This window comes from Equus przewalskii, chromosome 17, assembly GCF_037783145.1.
Source record: "Equus przewalskii isolate Varuska chromosome 17, EquPr2, whole genome shotgun sequence".
NCBI lineage: Eukaryota > Metazoa > Chordata > Mammalia > Perissodactyla > Equidae > Equus > Equus przewalskii.
In genome coordinates, this window is record NC_091847.1 from 78625637 (window position 1) to 78647906 (window position 22270).

The 22270-nt window shown below is 40.7% G+C and overlaps 1 protein-coding gene across 13 annotated transcripts in view; it reads left to right on the forward strand.

The window, feature by feature from the left end:
- PARD3B (par-3 family cell polarity regulator beta) overlaps nucleotides 1-22270 on the forward strand; it is a 930268-nt gene that overhangs the window by 387237 nt on the left and 520761 nt on the right. The gene's annotated exons all lie outside the window — the stretch shown is intronic.

Here is a 22270-nt window from a genome sequence, read left to right on the forward strand (position 1 = left end):
TCATTTTATAGGAATTTTAACTTCATAAATGGAATTATACTGTAAAAATTCATCTCCAACTTGCCTTTTAGTTTTAATGCTTCATTCCTGAGACACATCCATGTGCCTGTTATCTGATCATTTTCACTGTTGTATAGTTTTCCAGTTTTCATTTAATGGACTTTGTGTTATTTCCAGGTTTTCATGTGGAGCATGACTATAAACCTTCTGCATATATTCTGATGAGCTTGTGTAAAAGTTTCATCTGGGAAATATAGCTAGGAATAAAATTGTTCATTCATAGGGTATGCTACTTTTCAAATATATTAGATGATCACAAATTATTTCACACAGCAAAGTTACCAATTCTTTTTCTCTGCCACTAAGTATAAAAGAATTCCAGTTGTTCCATATGGTATGGAAAACTCAATATTGACGAATTTTTAAATTTCGCCAATTTTATGCGTATGAACTATTTCACTGTGGTTGAGCTTAAGTATGTCATAGTTGACCATTCAGATGCACTCTTCCACAATGTTCCTGTTTAAGGCTTTTGCCCATTTTTCTGCTGGTTTTTACTTTTTCTTATTGAATTATAGGAATTCCTTTACAAATTCAGAATAGTAATCATTTGTAGATAATATAGAAATTACAAATATCTTCTCCTGCTTGATGATTTGTCTCTTCATTCTTGTATGGCTTTTGATGAACATCTGGTCTTGATTTTAATACTCAAATTTATCAATTTTTTAAATTTTTGGATTAGTTTGTATCTTATTTAAGATATCTGTCTCTACTCAAAGGTCAGAGAGCAATTCTTCTACTTTGTTATGTAAAAGGTTTATAATTTTGTCTGTTTAAAATTTTAATTTACCTGGCATAAATTTTCTTGCGTATGGTGTGAATGGGGATGCAGTTTTTGCCTCATGCAGATGATCAGTTGTCAGACACCATTTATTATCGTCTGCCTTTCTCCTATGGTCTGCACAGCTAGTTTTGTCAAAATTCAATTTCTTTATATTTCTGTTGTCTGCTTCTGGATGCTCTAAGCTATTTCATGCCATTCTATCTATTCCTGTGCTAATACTGCACATGCTTAATTACTACACCTTTGTAATATCCTGTGGCATCTGTCAGGACAGGTCGCCCATGTTGTTCGTCTTCTTCAGGAATGGCTGGACTCTTCTTGGACCTTTGTTCTTCCACTTAAATTTTAGAATTGGCCTGATGAGTTTCAAGAACAAAAACGTCGTGCATTTTGTTTGAGGTTGAATTGAACCCATCGATGAGTTTGGGGAGAAATGGCGTTCTAACGATGTTGACTTCACATAGATGATGGTGCTGTGTCTGTGTGTTTACATCTTCTCTACTGCCCTTCAGTAAATGTTGGTGGTCTCTTCATAAAGTTCTTGCACCTCTTTGGATTTATTTCTAAATGCCTGATATTTTTTATGTCATTACAAAGAATATTATTAAAATGTTTTGTTTCTGTTTGTTGCTAGAATACAGAATTCAATCGAGTTTTTTTAAGCCAGAAAATTTCCTACATTTTATATATATGAATAATTCTTACTTGGCATTTGTATATGTATTATTTATTTTATATGATTTATATCATTTGTGTATATAAACGTATCTATATCATTCTAATTCATTTATGTTAATATAAGTATGTATATTATTTAATATTTTAATTTTGTTTTATATATATGTGCGTATATATATACATATGCACACATGTGTGTGTATACACACATACACACATGTCATAATCAAGGGTGAAAAGTAGTTGAAAAATAAATTCTTATTTTCTTATTACGATTATGGATAAGCTCACCCACTATCACCACGTCTGTTCAGCACTGTGCTGAAGATCTTAACCTAGTAAGTAAGGCAAGAGAGACAAGTGTAAGGATTAGAGAATAAATGGAATAGATTTTTTTTCAGGTTAAGGAAGTTTCCTTCAATTCCTTGCTCACCAAAAGTTATTGGCATGAATTATGTTAAATTTTACCAAACCTTTTTTCCGTGTCCATTGAGGTAATTAAATGTTTTCCTCCTTTAATTTATTAATGTGGTGAATTGTATTGATTTTTCAATTTTAAATCAAATTTGCATTCCTGGGGTAAGTTCAAATTGGGAATGAAGTGTTATTTTTTTTCTGCATATTGCTGGGTTCAGTTTGCTAATATTTTCATTAGGACTTTTTTATCTATGTTCTTGAGTGAGATTATCCTATAATCTCCAGTCTTGAACTATAACTAGTGTGGTTGAAACTTTTTGATCAGGGTAGAGATCTGCTTAGTTTTGAGGTTTAGCTCTAATGTGGAGCGTAACTGGAAGTGTGAAGGAGTGTGGTCATGCTTCACACACAGACGAGTATCTCATCCATGGATGGATGTGGTACAGACAATTTTGGTTACCAGATGGTCTACGCGATTCTTTCCAGCCCTGCAATGTGATGACTCTCTAGTCCGTTCTCTTTGCTGTCATCATGTACCTCATTGCTAGAAAAGTTCTGAGGAAGGTAGGAGAGGGAAGGAAAGGCTGACGTTGCCCTGTTAAGTGGAAGTACCGTTCAAACTATGACACTGTCATAAGAATAAGTTTTTAAAACATTTGCTTAGAATTTTCATGGTTTCATGCTTTCTGAAATTAATTCAGGAAACATTTTCTACTAGTCTCAGTAACTGCTATAGAATGTGCAAAGAAACTAAAGTTGAGTTTTGAGCTTTGAACATGTTCTTTTTCAATCTCACCCGATAATAATGACAAGTGCACCAAATCTTTTCTATCCACTGGAGATGAGAACATTTTCCCTGTGATGTTTAAACTTAATTCCAGAGTCCCAATCCCACCGATAACCCTTCTCCTCTCCCCTATACCTTAAAGTGGTCTCCGTAATTGCTATAATATTCACAAGGAGACCACAGGAACTGGAGAGCTCTCTGTTGAAGAATAGTACTGTAGGTGATAAAGATAAAGTGGTATTGAGAACTACCCAATTTACTTCAGTGAATTCAATCTTTCTTAGAAGGCAAACGGTACATGATACATTTCCCTGAACCTTTAGAGTGATAAGGAAAATGTTTGGCATGCATTCGGGACCACAGAAACTTTAAAGGTTTATCTCGACGGAATAGTGTTCAGAAAAAGTCTATTTACTTATAGGATACAAGGGGAATATACATTTCAAGTACTTTCCATCTGGGAGTTTGCAGAATTATTATCAATGAGAAATATAAGCACCACTAAAGTTGAAGTATACTTTTCTCTTGCTTCTTTTGCCTTTGCAGAAAAACTGTGTGTCTGTGGGGGTAAATCGGGGAGGCAGATCTGGTCTACTATTGAAACATTGTCATCTAAATCACTGGCTGGCCAGAGCAGATGCCACATGCAGGAGAAGTTCTGGGCCATACTATGTTAGCAATAAGCCCTTTCTCGTCCTAATGGGGCCAGTGCTGCACAGCATGACTTGCTATCATAGGCTTGCTAAATTATGTTTTCAGTGTGGCTATGGCCCTGTGTTTTATGCCGAGTGAGCCTGATCAGGTGTCACGTATAAAAGCCGTGGCTGATATTTATTGAGTGCCTGTAGTGGTAGGGGACTAGGTAAGGTTTCTGCTGGTAGCTCACGTTAAAGAAGTAACTTTTCCTTCTTTGTTTTGGGTTTTATTAGATTTGCCTAAAAATTCCATGTTTGTTATATTTTGTACCATATATGCCTGAATATATGGCAAAAATATGAAGTGACCCCTGTTTTCCCAATGAGGATATGAAAACTTTTAAGGAAATAGGCAAAATAGACAAATGTCTACTTAAGTTTAATTTATTAACTTAACTAAACATACATTTTCATAATTGTATATGTAAAATTGATTAGTGCTATTAATACCTTGCTATGATAGGAACTTCTTTTTTGTCTTTTACACTGGTTTCCTGAACATAGCATCCTTACTACCCGTTAAATTGTTTGAGATACTGAACTTCTTGACATGTGCATGATATTGTCACTGGAAATTTTACCCTAAGTCAGCCTTTCCACAACATGAGGGGTATTAAGGTTTTTTGGTTTTATTTTGTTTTGTTTTTTGGTCTTATAGGTATAAGTGTGTGATTTCCACTTTATTGCCTTTTACAGTGACATTTAAATGCTTATTTGTAAAGATATCAAATATACCTGTGAGATCATACCTCAAGAAACTGATTCTGTGTTAAATTTCTTTCTTTCATTACTGGTTTATAGTCATTTGTGTCTTGGTCGCTGTGTACAACAGAATTAATTTCCTTTCCATACAAAGTCCACCATAGCTCCAAGTGGCTCTCTGGAGCAATGGTGTCCACATGGTGACTCAGTGATCCAGGGTGACAGGCCCTGTCATCTGTAGCTCTACCATCTGGAACACCAGGCCTTTCTGATGGGCGCATCAGGAGTGATGGCTCTGGATGGTTTCACGCAGGCGTTTAAGAGCTTTGGCTCAGCGGTGGCACATACTGCTCCTGCTCTTCACTGGTTGATCAGAACTCATCAATGGCAATGTCAGTGGGGTAGCATCTGTGTTCCTTCCTTGGGCTAGAAAGGAGAGAACTGATCGCAAGGCTGTGCACCATCTAGGACTTAGATCGCTTGAAGGTGGTTTTAGGCTGACGTGGACCTTGTTAAAATAGAATAGTTGAGAGTGGCCTCAAGATGGGAGAAGCTTTTCAGTCTTGAGGACTAAAGAGGGGAAGCTGCTCTCACCTAATATATCTCATATACAGTATGAAATGAAGAAAGGGAGAAGTGGAAATATATTAAAATTTAATTGGGCTCCTTTATAGATTAAATTCCACAAGAAATATCAAGAAACAAAAATATATTTATTCCATTCTCTAGTGTAAGTAGCTACTGGTAACCTTCATATTACTCATGTGAGTAGTTTGAAAACCCAACTGCCCATTGATTCCCTTCCAGCTTGTCAACAGTCTTGAGGTGGGCGGCAGTTATAAGGTGAGGTGTGTGTTCCTAGCTTACCAGCCAGACAAGTCATAAATAAGGACTGGCCTTCTCTCAGACAGTCCTGTTCTACCCTCTTGCAGATTGTAAACTACATTTACAGAATCAAGTCCAAACCCTTAAACAAATCATAGTCTGGCTCTGACCTGTCAGACAGACCATATCATCCAAAGATCCCGGTGCTGAACTTTCCAGCTCTGTGCTCTTAATATTCTTTCTTCAATATGAGATATTCCCTGTGCTCACCCTGCCTGGCTTCCTCCCACGCTGACGTTTGTACCTGGAGGGACGCATTCGGTCTTTCTGGGTCCAATGTTTCCTTCTTCAGGGAGCTGTCTTTGAGTCTTCTCTCTTGTCCCAGAGCGACGACTTGTCCTCCTCCTCAGCATCTGGCTGCTTCTCATCTGCGTTCCCCTCTGGCTCCACGGCCCTTGTCCAGCCTCCATCCTGTCTCTGTCTGAACCCTTTCCACCAGCTCCCTGCCTCCGCTCTTCTTGCTCTATAGTCTATTCTTAACTGGCAACAAGAGTGAATTTTTAAAATATGGGTCAGATCAGGTGTTTCCTCTGCTCCAAATCATCCAGTGACTCCCCATTTCATTCAGAGTGAAAGTCAAATTCCTTACAGTGGGTAGATTATTTTTCTATCAATGCTGTAAGAAATTACCACAAACTTGGTGGTTTCAAACAATACGAATTTATTGTCACATAGTTCTGGAATTTTACTGGGCTAAAATCAAGGGGTTGGCAGGACCGAGTTCCTTTCTGGAGAGATTCTTCAGAATCTGTTTTCTTGCCTTTTCCAGCTTGTAGAGGCTTCCTGCACTCTTTGGCTCCTGGTCCCTTTCCGTCTTCAAATGGCCCATCAACAATGGAACAAATGTTTCCGTCAGCAATGGCCCATGAGTCTTCCTCATGTTGTACCACTCTCACATTGACTTTTCTTCCTCCTTCTTCCATGTTTCACGGAACTTCATGATTACATTGAACCCACCCAGGTCATCTTCCTCTCTTAAAGTCAGCAGATTAACAATGTTAATTCCATCTGCAACCTTAATTTACCCTTGCCATCTATGTAACATATTCACAGGTTCCAGGGGTTAGGACATGAACATCTTGAGAAGAGGGGTAATTTTGCGCCTACCACAGTGGAGCACAAGGCCTTCATGATCTAGCCCTGTTCCTTCTCTGACCTCGTGCCAAACGGCTTTCTCATATGTCCCCATGAGCTGGTCTCACTGGTCTCTCTGCTGTTACATACGAGTTCCTGATATGCTCCCACCTTCAGGCTTTGCTCTGATGGCGTCACTCCTCCAAAGAGCCACAGAGCTGACTATCTCCCCTCCTTCAAGCCTTTGCTCAAAAATCACCTTCTCAGTGTGGTCTTCCCGACCAACCTGCTTACCATGGCAGCGTGCCCCAGCCCACACCCTGCTCTGCAATCTTCCAGCACTCCATCCACATTAGATGCTGTAAACAACTTATTTTTAAGTTTTTTGTCTATAAGGTAAGCTCTTGGAGGGCTCAGATCTCTGTCTATTTTTAGCTCTGTTCTATCTCCTAGCATAGTGCCTGGCGCGTCGCTGGCAAGCAAGAAATATTTGTGGAACGGATGAATTCTTTTTGGATGTTGGCTTGATTTTTTTTTCAGCTCTGTTGAAGTATACTTAATATGCAAAGAGATTACATGTAGATAATGTGTGTATTTTGATGAGTTTGGATGTATGCATATACCCATGATATCATCACCACAATCAAGGTAATAAATATATTCATCACCTCCGAAGGATTGATTGTGTCCCCTTGCTTTATTTCTCTTATTTATTTTTTGTGGTGAGAACACTTGATGTGAGATCTACCCTCTTAACAAGTGTTTAAATGCACAATACAGTATTGTTAACTGTGGGTGCCATGTTGTAGATCGGTTCTCCTGAATTTATTCATCTTTGTAACTTTATACCCAATTCTATAACAACTTCCTATATCCCCCTCCGCATCCTCTGGCCACTACAGTTCTAGACTCTGCTTCCATTAATTTGACTATTTTAGTATATTTAACATGTATAATTATTTGCGTGTGCCACAGCTCCCCCATAGCCTCCATGAAGCGGTCTTCCATGGTGTCTAGCTTGGGAACTGGCTTGTTGTAGACACTTGATATATGTCAAAGTGAATTACTAAAAGAGGGTCTTGGGGGAGGCATGCAGCCCTTTTCGTTTTATCAGTCTCGACCAGATTTCAGAAACAATGTTCAGGAGAGTTTCAGGCAATTCCATAGTCAGTGTAACTGAGGAGCCGGGCCAGGTTAGTGAGGTAGTGGAAGGGTGCTGAGTTCTTATTAAAACTCGAGGTATCACTGTATTGCTTCTTGAAATTACCCCCTGCAGGTCTTCAGCCCTGAGGCCTCTTTTGTTCTTGTCTCATGGAGGGAGCCTTGGAAGAGAATATTTAATCATTCGGTGCATTGTCAGTGTGGATGATGAGAAATATCCTGTATCTTCTAGCCTGTGCTCCTGCTCCTGAAAGAATTCTTCTCCCTCTGAGTAAATGAATTGAGGAGTGAGAGTTTGTAAGACCGGGTGTTTTTTTTTTTTTTTTTTTTTTTAAATAAGGTTTTGTTAAAAAATAAATGAAATCTGTTTTTATCATTTCAATTCAGGCCCCAAGCATGCACAGTAGTTACCTTTCATGAAATGTTCTTGCAATAATGCTGTTTTGCCGGGCTTTGTAATGAAGCTTTGATTTGCATCGCCATCCCGAGAACTTTCTGACAATGCTCAGGTACTGTTATGAAGGCAGAAGGAAATGAAATGAAATGATGGTAATGCATGTCCATTGTGAAAAATGTTAAGTTGCCAAGGCAATGTCATATCGATAATATTTTCATAAATTAAATTAAGATACATCTGGCAAATAAATATTGCTTTCTCTTTATTATCACTTCAAATACCTGAGGATAACTATTAGGATTAAAATCAGAAATTAGCCATAAAGCGTCTCAGCCAGAAAGAGAGATGAGCTATTCGTGGCTTCACCTGTGTCTTCTGCAGATTCCCTGTGGGTTTGTTTCACCCCCTGGGTCTCCCCGTCTGCTCAGCGGCCACGCTGCCATCCTCCTCTGCCCCCTGAAGCAGGATTGCTGTTGACAATTGGTGGGAGAGTCAGCGTAAGTCCATTAAGCTGCGCTTTCACACCACCAACCCTCTGGGTTAAGTTCTGTCCCTTTAACAGTCCAGGTGGTTCTACTATCTTCTGTCTCCTTCCTGGCTTCCTTTCTTTTTCAAGGAGATATTTATTTTCAGATTGTTAGTGATTTTATTCGTTAAAATTGCCTGCTTAGAAAAAGTTATGATATTGGCTCACTAAAATTAAGATTTCACAGATGACAGAGAGCACCTCAGTTTTCCCAGTTTCCCTGTGAAATGGGAACAAATGGTACCTACCTCACGGGGTGTCATGAAGAACAAGTGTGATTCTGCACATAAAGAGCCCAGCACAGTGCCTGGGGCCAGTGTTGGGAAGTTGTATTTAACTTAGACCTAAAGATCTGGGTTCAAATTCTTTACCTTAAATCACTTGTTACAATATTCATGTGTAATGCTGAGGTAATATGTGCTCATTGTAGGAGAATTTTAAAATATTGGTAACCAAAAGGAGGAAAATAGAAGTCACTAGAATCTCACTGCCCACAACTAAGCACAAGCACATTTTCATCTTTTGGGGTATATACTTCTAAACTCTATTTTTTAATAGAAATGAGATCATAATGTATGCACTTTCTTGGTAATATACTCCTCCACTCCCAGGAAATATATTCTAAGACTCCTTCAGTATCGGTTTCTTTCTTCTACAGAATTTTTGGGAATAGCTGACACAGAGCATTCCAGTCTGTAGTCCTAGCACGGTGTTAAATGTTTAGACGGTATCAAGTCTATGTTATTTTAATTATAATACATATCCTGAATGCCTCCATTTCCTTAAAAAATGTTATATCAAAGTAGAAATAATCACATGATAAAAAAATAAGGTGTCATATAAGTCTGTTTAATTTGTTTTATATAAATGAATTCACTCAGCAAATATTTGTACCACTACTATATATTAGGTACTGTCTTTTATTTCACTTAATGTTTTTAAACTTTATTTTTTTCCTTCTGAATCCCTATTTTATCGTGATTAGTCGTAATGGAGCTGGGATGGTAATATTTATTTCTGAGTGTTCTCTCTTATACTTGATTCTTGACCGTAACGGTAGCTGTGTGACCTACTTAGAAGCTGTGTCATCTTGGAAAAATCACTTAACCTCTCTGATACAAAGAATTGTGGACTCTGAAACAAGGACTAACTTTTACATGCATCACAGCAAGAATGTCTGTGGTATATATATTATTGCAGCAAGAAATTCTAACTACTTACCTTCTGACTTATATCACTTCTAGTATATCTTAAATTGATTTACTTGAGAAAGACTTTTTGCCCTGTTCTGCACTGAAACAATTGTTAGTTTTTATATCTGTCTCTTCCCTCTCAGTTTATGTAGTGTAAGGATGTATAAAGCTGATTTCCATTTATTGTTCAGCATTGGAGAGTACAATAGCAGAGCAATCTGCTGGAAGGCAAAAAGGAGGAAATGGGCTTTTCAAAAATACATTTCTAAAAATAGTAACCGTCGTGTCCAAGGTCAGCCGAGTTGATGGCAGAGAAAGGCACATGTCTTTATTTTAAAGAAAAAGGGCAAATGTGATCTGAAGGGAGGGAGGGGGTATTCACCACTTTTATCAAATATTCTTATGAAAGGAAGCCTAGAAACATTCTCGTTAGAAGAGCTGATTTTTGTGTGAAGAGTTCTTATATCTGCTCCCTTCAATAAAAAAAAAAAAAAAAAGACCTTTGTGTCAGCAAGATAGTGGCGGCATGGCTTTACTGGGATAATGAGTTACTTAATGCCCCGCTATCAGACAAACAGGCAATAGTTGGAAGTGAAAGATTTCACTTGACACTACGCTGGGCCGCCAAGTTTAAAACCTTGTTCCCTAAAATCTCCAGCACCCTGAGGACCATGAGAACGCTCTGCTGCATGTCCTCTTTTTATTTTGTCTCTTTGTTGAAAGTCTTCTCACATGTTAATCAAAAGTGCTGTGTCTTTTGGTCCGTCCAGGTTTAAGATCGATGCATCTCTGTGAGGTTTTTGGGGGGAGAGTAGACCTATTGTGACCTGATAGCCCGCTTTATCACGTCTGGTACTTCAGACCTTGAATTCACCTTCGCTCGTGTGGATATCGTCAGTTCTGCTTCCTTTTCGTTTGTCCTGTATCTCTTAACCTGCTCCTTTTTATCTTATTTGTAAACATTTTATCAATAAAAATGTACAAAGCTTAAGAAGTCCAGTACTGTCTCAAAGGTTCAATGAAAATGACGAGTCCCTGGTCCTGATTCCGTGCCCTAGACAGCCGTTCACTGTTCTGTTGGTTGTTTCTTGTAGCACTGGTCTATTTCTAAATAGAAAGCTTGTGCCCTTTTCAATATTTATTTTTCAATTTGGGACATCAGCTTTGTCTTCCTAATTGTGCAAGAGGAGGATGTAAACCCTTTTACCAACCACCCTCAGCTTGCTTCCCCTCTTTTTCCCACAATAGTTATAAAATTTGAGTTCAATCTGTACTTTGTACTTATTATTGTTTTCTCTGTGTGCATAGATGTATGTGTATTTACATAACGTGTATATTTATATACACATATGTGCATATATGCACACAATACGTGTGTGTGTGTGTGTGTACTACAGAGCATGTAGTGCATTATGATTACTTATCGTTCACTATACTATTTTTTCTAAAGCTAAGTAATTTATACATATCAATTAAAAATTTCAGTTAGACTTTCCAGCAGAAACATAACATTGCCCACAATGTGGTTGAGCGGGTCAGGGAACCGCTTTGTTTTTCTCGGTCCCTCCTGGCATCCTCCTTGGCTGCTCTTCCCTCCATCTGTGCTGGTTTCTCTCAGGGTCTGTGCGCAGCTCTGATGCAGATAATGCCCTCTACGTTTCTCCAGGGTTGTGTCCCCTCTTTATTGGGATTTTATAGTTTCTCATTTTTGGTGTCTTCCCTCATTTTTGTAAGGCACACCTTTCCGTAGCTTTCTAAGAAAGATGGCGTGAGAGCAAACGTTTTGTGAGACCTCGTATTTCTAAAAAGTGCCTGCCTTCTGCCGTCATCCTTGATTTACAGTTTGGCTGCATATGTAACTCTAGGCTAGAAATCTTTTTACTTCTGCGTTTTGAAGCCACTGCTTCCTCCCCTTCCAGCCCTCAGTGTCTCTTTAGGGAGACGTGCCTTCTCAGTCTAGACCCGCGCATGCATTTCTTCTTTCTCTTTGGAAACTTGTAGGCTCCTCTATTTATCTCTAGGGTTCTGAAAATTCAGTGATATGCATTATCAAGTCTATGCATTTTTCAGCGAGCTGGGTCTTAGAAGGACTTTTTAATCTAGAAACTCAGATACCTCAAATCTGGAAACCTGTCTTGTGTTATTTATTTGACAACTAATGCCCCTTTCTGCTTTCTCTGTTTTTTTCTTTTTGGAATTCTATATTAGTTGGAGCCTAAACGTATTGGATTTATTCTCTAACTTTTTATGTTTTCTCTCTTATTTTCCATTTCTGTGCCTCTCTATAGCACTTTTTGGGAGATTTCCTCAAATTTATCATCCAACACTTTTGTATTTGTTTGTTTTTTATTCCCTTAATTGTGCTCTCAGTGTCAGAGCTGTTTCTTGTTTCCTGAATGCTCCTTTTAATCGTGATATTTTTATGTTATGAATACAGCATCTTACTTTTGTCTTTAATATTCAATATTAAGTCTTTAGCTCTCCTCACATTTTCTGTGTTACTTCTGAGTTCCTTCTATCCTATTGTTTTAGTCTTTTATTTTAGAGATTTTTCTCAATTATCTGTTATCTCCAGCTGTCTGTTTATATTTAAGAAGGATCTCTAAAAAAGCTGACTGCAGGCTCTCTGTGTGACCAGACAGAGATCCTGCCTTTTCACGGGGGCCCCTGAATGCCTTTATCTAAAGGTCTTGTTTTAGTTATATACAAATTGCCCAAAACTTAGCAGCTTCAGATGACAAACATCTATTACTTCACACAGATTCTCTGTGTCAGGAACGCAGGAGAACCTTAGCGGGCTGCTTCTGGCTCAGGGTCTCCCAGGAGGTTGTAGCCAAGCTGTCAGCTGGGTGGCGGTCATCTCAAGGCTCAGCACGGTCAGCAGATTTACTCTTCAGTTCACCTACGTGATTGTACTTATGTGATTGTAGGCCATCCTTCACCATGTGGGTGTGTCCATAGGGCTGCTTAGGACATGGCAGCTGAATTCCCCAGCATGGGTGATTCTGGAGAGAAAGCAAGTGGGCTTGCCTCCCAGACAGAAGTGCAGTTTTAGAACCTAATCTCAGCCAAGCCATACTTGCCATACTCATCTGAGATACTTCTGTTGCATTTTGTTCATCACCTAGACTGTTTCTGGCTCAGAGTAAGAGGGGACCACGAGAATGTGAATCCAGGAAGCAGGGATCATTGAGGGCCTTCCTGGCGGCAGTTTACTGTGGGTCTCTCTTCTCAATCAGTTTTCTCAGGGAAGATTCCTCCAGGCTCCTGGCCTGGAGCATTAAGCCTGGATGTCAGTGTTTTGGGAACCTGGCTTTGGAAGAGAGAAGGGGGTCTCACTGTTTAGTATTCAGACTTGCACTTACTTCCTTGGTTTCTCGTACAGTGCTTCACACCCACCCTGTGCAGGTGTTCCTCGCAGCTCACCGTGTAGGTCCTCTTTGCTCAGCCTCCCCAGAAAGTGCACCTCTGATGTGTGCAAGGATGAGGGAAGGGCAGGGGCAGTCTCTGCAGTGCCCAGACTGATGGAAGGAAATGAGGCAAGATCTAACTGGGCGTTTTATAGGTTTTCTATCAGTCCTCCTAGCATCAGCCCCACCCTGGCTTTTAGAGGTATCTGGTTCCCCCAATTCTTGAGCTTTGCTAGATTTCTGCAGCGTCAGTCGGCTTCCCCAGCCTGGGGTATCTTAGGCTTCTGCTTTCTCCCATCTGGTAAGATAATCACTTATGTCTCCACTTCTCATCTTCCAATATGTTATTGGTGTCACTCACCTGCTCTCATTTTCTCTCCAGTTTTCTTTGTCTTTGTGCTTATATTTTCTTTACTATTTCACTGTCTTTTTGATAAGGTTTTAGGATGGATGAATTTTTATATTTAGCCTACCATTTAGTATGTATTTCCACTTTTATCCATTGATAATTTCAATATCCACTTTGATAAATAGTGTTTTCTACAAAGTTTACTTTTAGAGGAAGAATTCAAAACCTTGGCAGACTAATCTGCCTATCCTGCCCAAAGCTTTTGAGAGAATAGAATGGGTTTTGTTTTCCATGACTCCCTTGATTTCTGGCAGCTCTAGAATTAAAGTTTACAGGGAAAGAAGAGTAGATGGAAATGGTCAGTAGTATAACATCTACAGAATCAACTTACAATTCCACGGATTTGGGATTTATCTCAGACTGTTCTTTAAAGTGCTAATTACAACAAATTGTTAAGAGTTTAACACACAACTGCATTAAAGATAATGTTTTAACTGCACATATAACTTAAGTGTATCTGTATGTATCTTCGGTTTTCAGTCTTTAAACCTGAGTGTTCCTTACAGTGTTAGGATCATGGAAAGAAAGTCATAAACAAGTTGGAAATATTTATTACAATACTCAAGGTGAAACCATTGAAGTCCTTCTGTGGGCAGTTTATTATACAGCTAGATACCAGACACATGAGAAACTGCCCTGTGCTCCCGAAGGAAAGCACTTCCAAAATATAGTGTTTCTAAAATTAGTAACTTTTCCGTGTCTAGCATAAGCAGAAGAATAAGATATATTTAAGGTTGTAAATTTTTTGCTGATAGACCTAAAATCTAGGTAGTATTTTCTGTAACTTTGGCTCCCGCTCACACACTGTTCTCACCCTGCCCGGCTAGGCCACTTCTCTCCCTTCTTGAACCAAATGTGCTTTCCCTGGGTCAGAGCACAGCCCCATCCCAGACCTCCTAGGTGGCACAAAGCCATTCTCCCAGGGCTGTGTGTATTGTCTGTACTTCAAATGCCAATTCTTATTTACTTTCTGTGGTCCTCTTTTGTTCATCTGTCTTCTTCCAGTATTCATAATTTATACCTGTAGTTTAATTATTCAGAATAGTTATTTTTAGCTATCTGAAATTATTTTTTTCTTGGACTGTCTTGTGTATAATGTCATTATCCCCAGTGAGACTGTCTGATTTGGGGAGTGGAGGGTACATCCGCGTGCTCCTCCGTGTGTCTGGTGGTGCAGAGCAGGCCTTCCCAGGGTTGCACAGCCGTCCTGTGTGTCACAGTGCAGGCTCTTTAGCAGTATCCTTGGCCTCTACCCACCAGATCCCAGTGGCACCCCCATGTCTACCTCCACATTAGTGACCACCAAAACACCTTCAGTCATCGTCACTGTCCCCTCTGGAGGGTGGGCAGAGGCTGTCCCACTGGAACAGAGGAATGTACCTTGGGAAAAGACCGAAGATTAGTTGCTTAATACTAGAGGTGGGAACAGGGTCAGGGTTAGGGTTAGGGTTAGGGTTCAGAGATTCAGAAATCTACTCTTGCTGCAAGACTCAGGAATGCTCAGGAACTGAAGGAGCAAAAGAAAAAAGAAGTTCCTAACTGCTTATTGAGAGGTGATTGACAGTTCTATGAGTGGGCATCTGCAGGTCCCTGGTTGGCATCAGAGGTTGAAAACCATTTATAAGTGAGCAACTGCCAAGGTACCACAGGGGGCCAAGGCACAGAGTTCTTCGGATGTGGGAAGATTTGTGACCTATACTGTCATAGTCATGGCTCCACAGAAGATGGAAGTAAGCAGTGGAACAATTTAGACAGTTTGGGAACCAAGGTGTCACCCTACTGTGAAATCTGTAGACAGAGAGGGCATTTCATCTACCTTTTTATCTTTCTGTCTTTGTTGGTGTCTATAAATTCACCTTGTCAACAGCCCAGCTGCAGACTTAGCTATCTAAATTGTCCTGCTATCCAAGCTCACTCCTGTAATCTGGAGAATTTTTAGGAAAGGCTTTATATATTTGCACTGGCATGCTGCTACTTCAAACTAAATGAAAATAAGAGCTGAACCATACACTAAATAACAACAAAAATAGCTTCGTTTGCATGCTGTCACTAACATCAATCCAATTCCTTATGTCCTTTTCAAATAAGTCTGTGAAAACAGGAAATTTCCTGACAGCTGGTCTCCGACCACAGCTGTTTTAACCTCTCTGCAGGTGCAAGTAGATTTCTGTCATTCTGCATCTGTGATTGTGATGTCTGACTGTCACGAGTACAGTTGTTGAAGGCTGCAGGGCAGAACTGCCTTCTTATCTATAGTTCTCAGGTACGGAGCATGAAGGGATGGTGGCAACAAAGGGAGTGATAGCTAGCTCACAACTGGGGTGTCCCACTTTGCAAGCTGGAGAGAAGGTGACTCAGTAATGTTATGCATCACTACTTCCTTCTGGGCTTCAGCAAATAATTTTTCCTGTAAGGATATTTAGCATGCTCTAACCAAATGTAGCCACAACTATCTTAGATTTTAAAAAACACTTATTCAGCAAATATTTAGTGAGCATCTCCTCTGTGCCAAGCACTGTGCTGGCGTGGAGAAGGCCGTGGGGAGCAGGGAAGACCAGCCCCTGCTCCCACGCAGCCTGTAGTCCTGTGGCAGAGGCAGAAGTGAAATTTAAGCTGGGTGTGTCTTAGGCAGAAGGAGTATTCCTGTCTTAGGGCCTCTGTAATGTAGGGCTGTGCCATGGACTGCAGATGCCACATTCTCCGTGTTCTATGAACAGTTAAAGTTGTGCATATTTTTATTTTAGCACCTCGCATGATGCTGACACGTTTATATGTCTTTATCCTTGAAAAAATGCGAACCGAGTTCCTGGAAGATGCAGATTGTGTCTTATTCATCTTGGTATGACCCAGTCTTGAGTTTCATGACTCAAGACTGTTGAATATTGAATTGAATAATATTAAGGAAGCGAATGAGTAAATGAATGAATGAGTGAACTGGAGAATGCAGTAAAGGATGTTGGTGTCCTCTTTGTCCTCTGCTTCCAGACTCTCTCACTCCAGCTGTTGGGAACCTCTTCTGCCTGCTTGTCTTCTTCTTATGCAGTGGGGTTTCTTACCTAGTCTTAGGCAATTGGCCCTACGTGACTTTGGATGCCGGAATCCAGCACCATACCTGGCACTTAGCCATTCAGTAAGTGAAAGGTGAATGAATGAGAGAATGAGTTTATTTTTCTAATTCTGAGCTTACTATCTAAGCCCGCTTGCTGACCTCTGAAACCCAGAGTCTTGCCTGCCTGTCCAGAGCATTTCTGTGCTCTGAGTTCCGCATTTCTGTGCTCTGAGTTCCCCACTCCCAACAATTACACCTAAGTGTAGAAATGAAAAATTGGACAAATTGGTTTTATCTCTAAAATATGTCTCAAAACTGACTCTTCCTCTGTCTACGCCAAACCGCCATCATCTCTCTCTAGCACAATTACAATTATCTCGTCTTTTATCTCTCTATAATCCATTCTCCATGCATCATCTTAAATTAGCTTTTAAAATATGAAATGTAAATATGAAATATAAACATTGAATTTAAAACATTGTACAAATCAGATCATAGCAGTGAGAACTGTCATGGCCTTCTTTGGCACTTGGAAGGAAATTCAAACCCTTCCCCACCCACCACACCTGCCTGTACTGACCCCTGCCGGCGTCTGCGGGCTCTTTTCATGCCGTTACCCTCTTGTTCTTCATCACCGGCCACGCTGGCCTTCACACGTGTGGTACTCGGACTCAGCTCTGATAAGTCTCTGCCCAGGGCAGGCTCTTGGTAGCTGTTGGAGACGTGAATGGTTCTTTAATCTATGGATTTTCAGACACTGTTTAACCTGAGGGATCATTGCTTTCTAAGGAAATTTTATGTAGAATGCAAGCATATAAAGTAAATGAAAGAGGCGTTACTCTGATTCTCATGGGCACAAGGAGTTCAGGGACCACCTCTGGGTACCAGTGCTTCTTCTGGAAATGTAGGGTTCCACAGCTCATGGTTTGTAAGGCATTGATCTGTCCCATGGTGCCTGCCTGTCTTCTGGGTTTACAGTCTCTGCTTCTCTGAATGTGGACCAGTGTCCTGTAGGTGTGTGGAATGTGCTTCCTATCTTACTGAACTGCTCTCTCCCTTCATAGCTTGCTTTCTTACATGCCAAACACTCTGTTGTTGAAAAGTCAAAACATGTAGGTGGGAAAATGACGTGGATGTATGAAACTTAAATAAAACATATAGATGAGTAACTTCCAAATAGTTCCCATAAGCATCATAAGAGTCCAGAGAATCAAGAATTTACTGGAGGTTAGAGAGGAGCAGGAATAATTCATGGGGTTTTTGGGATGTAAGATGAGGATCAGAAAACAGTAAGGAATAGAAAGAAATGATCCAGATGGTCTCCCGTGCATTTTAGTCTGAGCAAAGCTTAAAGCAATGAGAAAGTTGTGGTAATCGAGAGGGAGCCTGGATCAACCTCACTCCCGTTACGCGGTAGACTGGGAACTGTTTGACATCCCTTTGCAAGAGCGTTGAGGGCTGCACTATGGAGACACATGCAAAGCTGTAAATGAGTGGGAGCCATAGAAGTGTGCAAGGGAGCTCAAGGAGTAGTAACTTTATAGGTAAATGTGTTGAAAACACGCTCTGTGTCAGGCGCTATTCTGAGCACTTTGTGTGAATTTCTTATCTTCACAGTTCTTACAGATAAATGCGGTCATTACTTCCACTTACAGGTGAGGAAACTCAGGTGCTGCCATGTTAAGCTACTTGCCCAAAGTCATACAGATTTCGTAAGGGAAGCAGGCAGGATTTGATTCTATAGCTGTCTGTTAACTTTCATGCTGAAAGAAACCAGACGAGGAAAACCATTTTTAACATGATCCAAGTCAAGAAATGAGGAGGATCTAAACCCAGATTTATTGCTTTGGGCTAATCGTAGAACATACAAGGACTGGAGTTCCCTGCTCTGAAAATAATTGAACCTCTAGAGTGGTGTCAGTGGGCATGGAAAAGGGATGTGTTCAAGAGACATTGACGTCCTTGGGACGTAGAGTAAATGTGGAAGTCCTTTGATCACTGGAAAGTTCCATATATATGACCTCTCTGCTTTTAGGGTCCACACGTGCTATTTTATTAATTTTCCCACAGGTGGGCAGGCTCCCAGGGCCAAAACTCATTGGAGCAGTTTGTGAACCTTACAACGATTGATCACTTTCCTGGAGGGGAAATGTCTGTCTCAAGAACCGTGGTTGGTAACCTGCTCAGGGAAGTCTACTCAGGAGACGAAATCCTAGCGCATAAGGTTATTCAGTGCAAGAAGAGTTAAAGGGAGTGACTATTCATAAGGGATATTTCCATTGAGCTTGGGCAGCCTGCTGAATTACACTCCTCTACTGGAGGATTTTTCTGTGTAAATATCCGTGATTATATGTTTAGAAGCAGAGCATCCTGTTCTCCTCAGAGCTGTGCAAATATTCTGTGAATTCTTCCTCTCCAACCCCCACCACCTCCCCCTTGTCCTGTTTAGAGGGAAGTTGTGTCTGGAAACGATTTTGATGTACAGGAAGGAGCGCAGGCTGGGGAGTAGGCAGACCTGAGTTCCAACTCTGGCTCCCTCACATGTGACCTTTGGGATCTCCGCCAGATTATGTATCTTCTCTGTGTCTTGGGTTCTTCCTCTGTCAAACAGCGTGGTCACATCTACCTTTGCAGCGTTCATCAAGGGCATGTGAAGTGTGGAAAGGAGTGCCTGGCGCTCAGATGTGTAGTGTAAGGTCACAGACGCTTCAGGGAGCTGGGCCAGTTCCATAGCACAGACAGGACATTACACCCTCGCGGACATATGCTGATGTAGTAGTTATTGTTGACATAAATATCATGTCCTACCAGGAAAAAAATATTATTGAATGAACTAAAATTTCCTTTTAAAAATTTTAATCATATTCTGATTCTTGCTTCTGAGGCTACATCTTGGTTGTCCCACCGTCACATTCTTGGTCAAGGACATTTTGGCAGATGTCTGTACTCACCTATTATGAGTTGATTTTTACCATTTCCAGAGTAACCATTCACTGACCTGAGATTCCGACAGCATCTTACCAGTGCCCCATGTGCACTCATTGTTTTCCACTTGTGTGAACATCTGCCCTAGCCTGGATTGCTCTCTTGAATAATGTGTCATCATTTTGCCCTGCTTTGCTTACTGGTCTCACTGAGGGACGCTCTTGCTTTCCTAACCCCTCCTCTCCATCATCACCCATGTCAGTGACTTGCTTACTGCCTTAATTTCCGCTTAACCTCGATTGCCTAAATGAAGTTGTCCTAGACTCTACTGAATTGTCCTGTGTAGATACTCTCTAAATCTTGGCCTTGTCACTGGGTGACTCATAGAAAGATGGGACCATTGGCAGAAACGGAGAGGTCAAAAGGGGAGCTGACAGGAGGGGAAGATAAGTGTAATTTACGACACAGTTCGTTTAAGCACAGGGGACATTTAGGCGGTTAGAGATAAGCGGCTGAACTCCAGTTTGGAAATCAATGTTTTTTAGTAATACTAGCAGATAAAGTTCATTCCTTAGGTATTAATTCCTTAAATGTTGAGTGAGCCTAGGCGGTTGCCAGGCACCATGCTAAGTGCTGGGGTGCAGAAGGGAGTGGTTTGGAATCCTTTAAGGAGCTCACGCTCAGGAGTAATCAGCAGGTGTGATCTATCTGTGTACGTATATCTACTTATTTACCCGTAGCCCCATTGCTTCCATTTAATATCCAGAATATGAAATGTGGTCATTAAATCTGGAAAGGAGGATGGGAGTTAGGAGAACAGCATTCTGAAACTGATTAGCCGTATGACGAAGGCACTATTCTGAGCCTCAGTTTCTCTTTGACAAGCTAAGAGCATTGAACAAGGTTAAATGTTTTCAACTCATCTCTTGTAGAATCAAATGGTTCTGCAAAGAATCCAGAAACATTTGACTCTAAACGCTTTTGAAAAGTGTAATAAGAATACTATGCACACTTAAACAGATGTAATATATACCTAGACTTCGCCTCGTCAGGAGAGCCTCATTGTTCCTGACCCAAGCATGTAATTAAACATTACAAAGTTGACCCAAAGGTTGCCAATCTGACTTTGCTGTCTAACTAAAAAATGCACGAGCAGATTAATGGAATATTGATTTTTTCTGTTTTATTTATTATGTTTCATGCAGTATTTTGCTTGACCAGTGAGTTCTATTAAAAAAATTTCCCTCAATAGCCCACATCTGCCACACCCACCTCAGCTCTGAGAAGCTAGGGTTTTCATGACTCATGTAATAAAAGTGTGGGTTTTTTTGTTTTTTGCGGGTTTTTTGCTGAGGAAGATTAGACCTGAGTTAATATCTGTTGCCAGTCTTCCTCTTTTTTTGCTTGAGGAAGATTAGCCCTGAGCTAACATCCGTGCCAATCTTCCTCCACTTTTTATGTGGTTTGCTGCCACAGCATGGCTGATGGGTGGTCTAAGTCTGTGCCTGGGATCTGAACCCAGGCCACCAAAAGAGAGTGCTCCAAACTTAACCACTGTGCCGTCAGGTCAGCCCCATAAAAGTGATTTTTACTTAAAATCATCAGAATGGATGGTTCTTTCTGATTTTACAGCTATTAAGATTTAATTGATAACATACAGCCCATCCATTTAAAGTGTACAATTCGGTGGTTTTAGTGTATTCAGAGAATTGTGCAACTACCATCACAATCATTTTAGAGTGTTTTCACCACACCAGAAGAAAGTCTGCACCCCTTAGCAATGCCTCCTAATGCCCCCACTCCCCAGCTCAGCCTGAACCTTAGCAACCAACTCACCTACTTTCTTTCTCTGTAGATTGGCCTGTTCTGGACCTTTCCTGTAAGTGGAATCATACAATAAGTGATCCTTTCTCAATGGCTTCTGTCACTTAACATAATGTTTTCAAAGCTTATCTATGTTGTAGCAAATATCAAAACCTCATTTATTTTTATTGCCAAATAATCTTCCATTTTATGGATGGATCACATTTTATCTATCCATTCATCAGTTTGTGGACACTTGGGTTGTTTCCACCCTTTAGCTATTATGAATAATACTGCTGTTATGAGCGTTTGTGTACAAGTTTCTGTGTGGACATAAGTGTTCATTCCTTTTGGATGTGTACCTAGGAGTGGAATTGCTGAGTCACATGGCAATTCTGTAGTTGACCATCTCAGGAACTACAAGGCTGTTCCACAGCTGCCGCATGGCTTTGCGTTCCCACCAGCAGTGGATAAGGATTCAGACCTCCCCATTCTCACAAACTCCGTCGTCATCCTAGTGGATGTGAAGTGGTACCTCTTTGTGGTTTCGATTTGCATTTCCCTGAAGGTTGACTGGATGATTCTTGAAAGAAAAGTGCCAGAATGACAAAGGCAGAAACTGGGAGAAAGTACAGAGAGAGAAAGAGTATGAGGGGTGGAAAGGTAGAAGTGAGAGTTGCTTAGAGAACTGGCCAAGAGATAGCGTGTGGTAGGCAGGGCAGTGCTCCATAGACTAATTTTCTGGATTATGGCCATGGCACAGCCTCAGTGGTGATAAAGTTACAGTCCTTCATGGGAAGGTAGGGTGTCTTTGTGTGTACCTCCTACTTCAGTTTCATCAGAGTGGTCAGGGTCTGCTCACTCCTCCTCCCCACCTGCTTCCTGACTCTGTGAGCTCTGGTCATCTCTGCCACTGTAACTAACTTTGCATTGCCCTTCACTCAGAATGCCTGCCCCTACTTTCTTTATCCATCCCAATCCCATCCTTATTACTGGGGGACACTGCAGACTCTTCTGACCTCTTGGATGACATCCACATGTCCCTTTTTAGCCCCTGTGCAGTACTTAGGAGGTTTCTACTACTCAGCTCCATACTGAGAGATGAAATTGTCTTGCATTGTTTGCATTGCTATATGTGTGGTTTCCAGTATCCCAGTGCGTTCCTTCAGGGGAAGGAGTGGTTTAGACTACTCAATATTGCCTATAAACGAGAAACATAATAGGTGCTTAGTGCACATTTGTTGAAATAAATCAGAGCGTATTTCTTTTGTTTCCTTCTAAACTCTTATTAGAATTTCATAAATGCAGACAG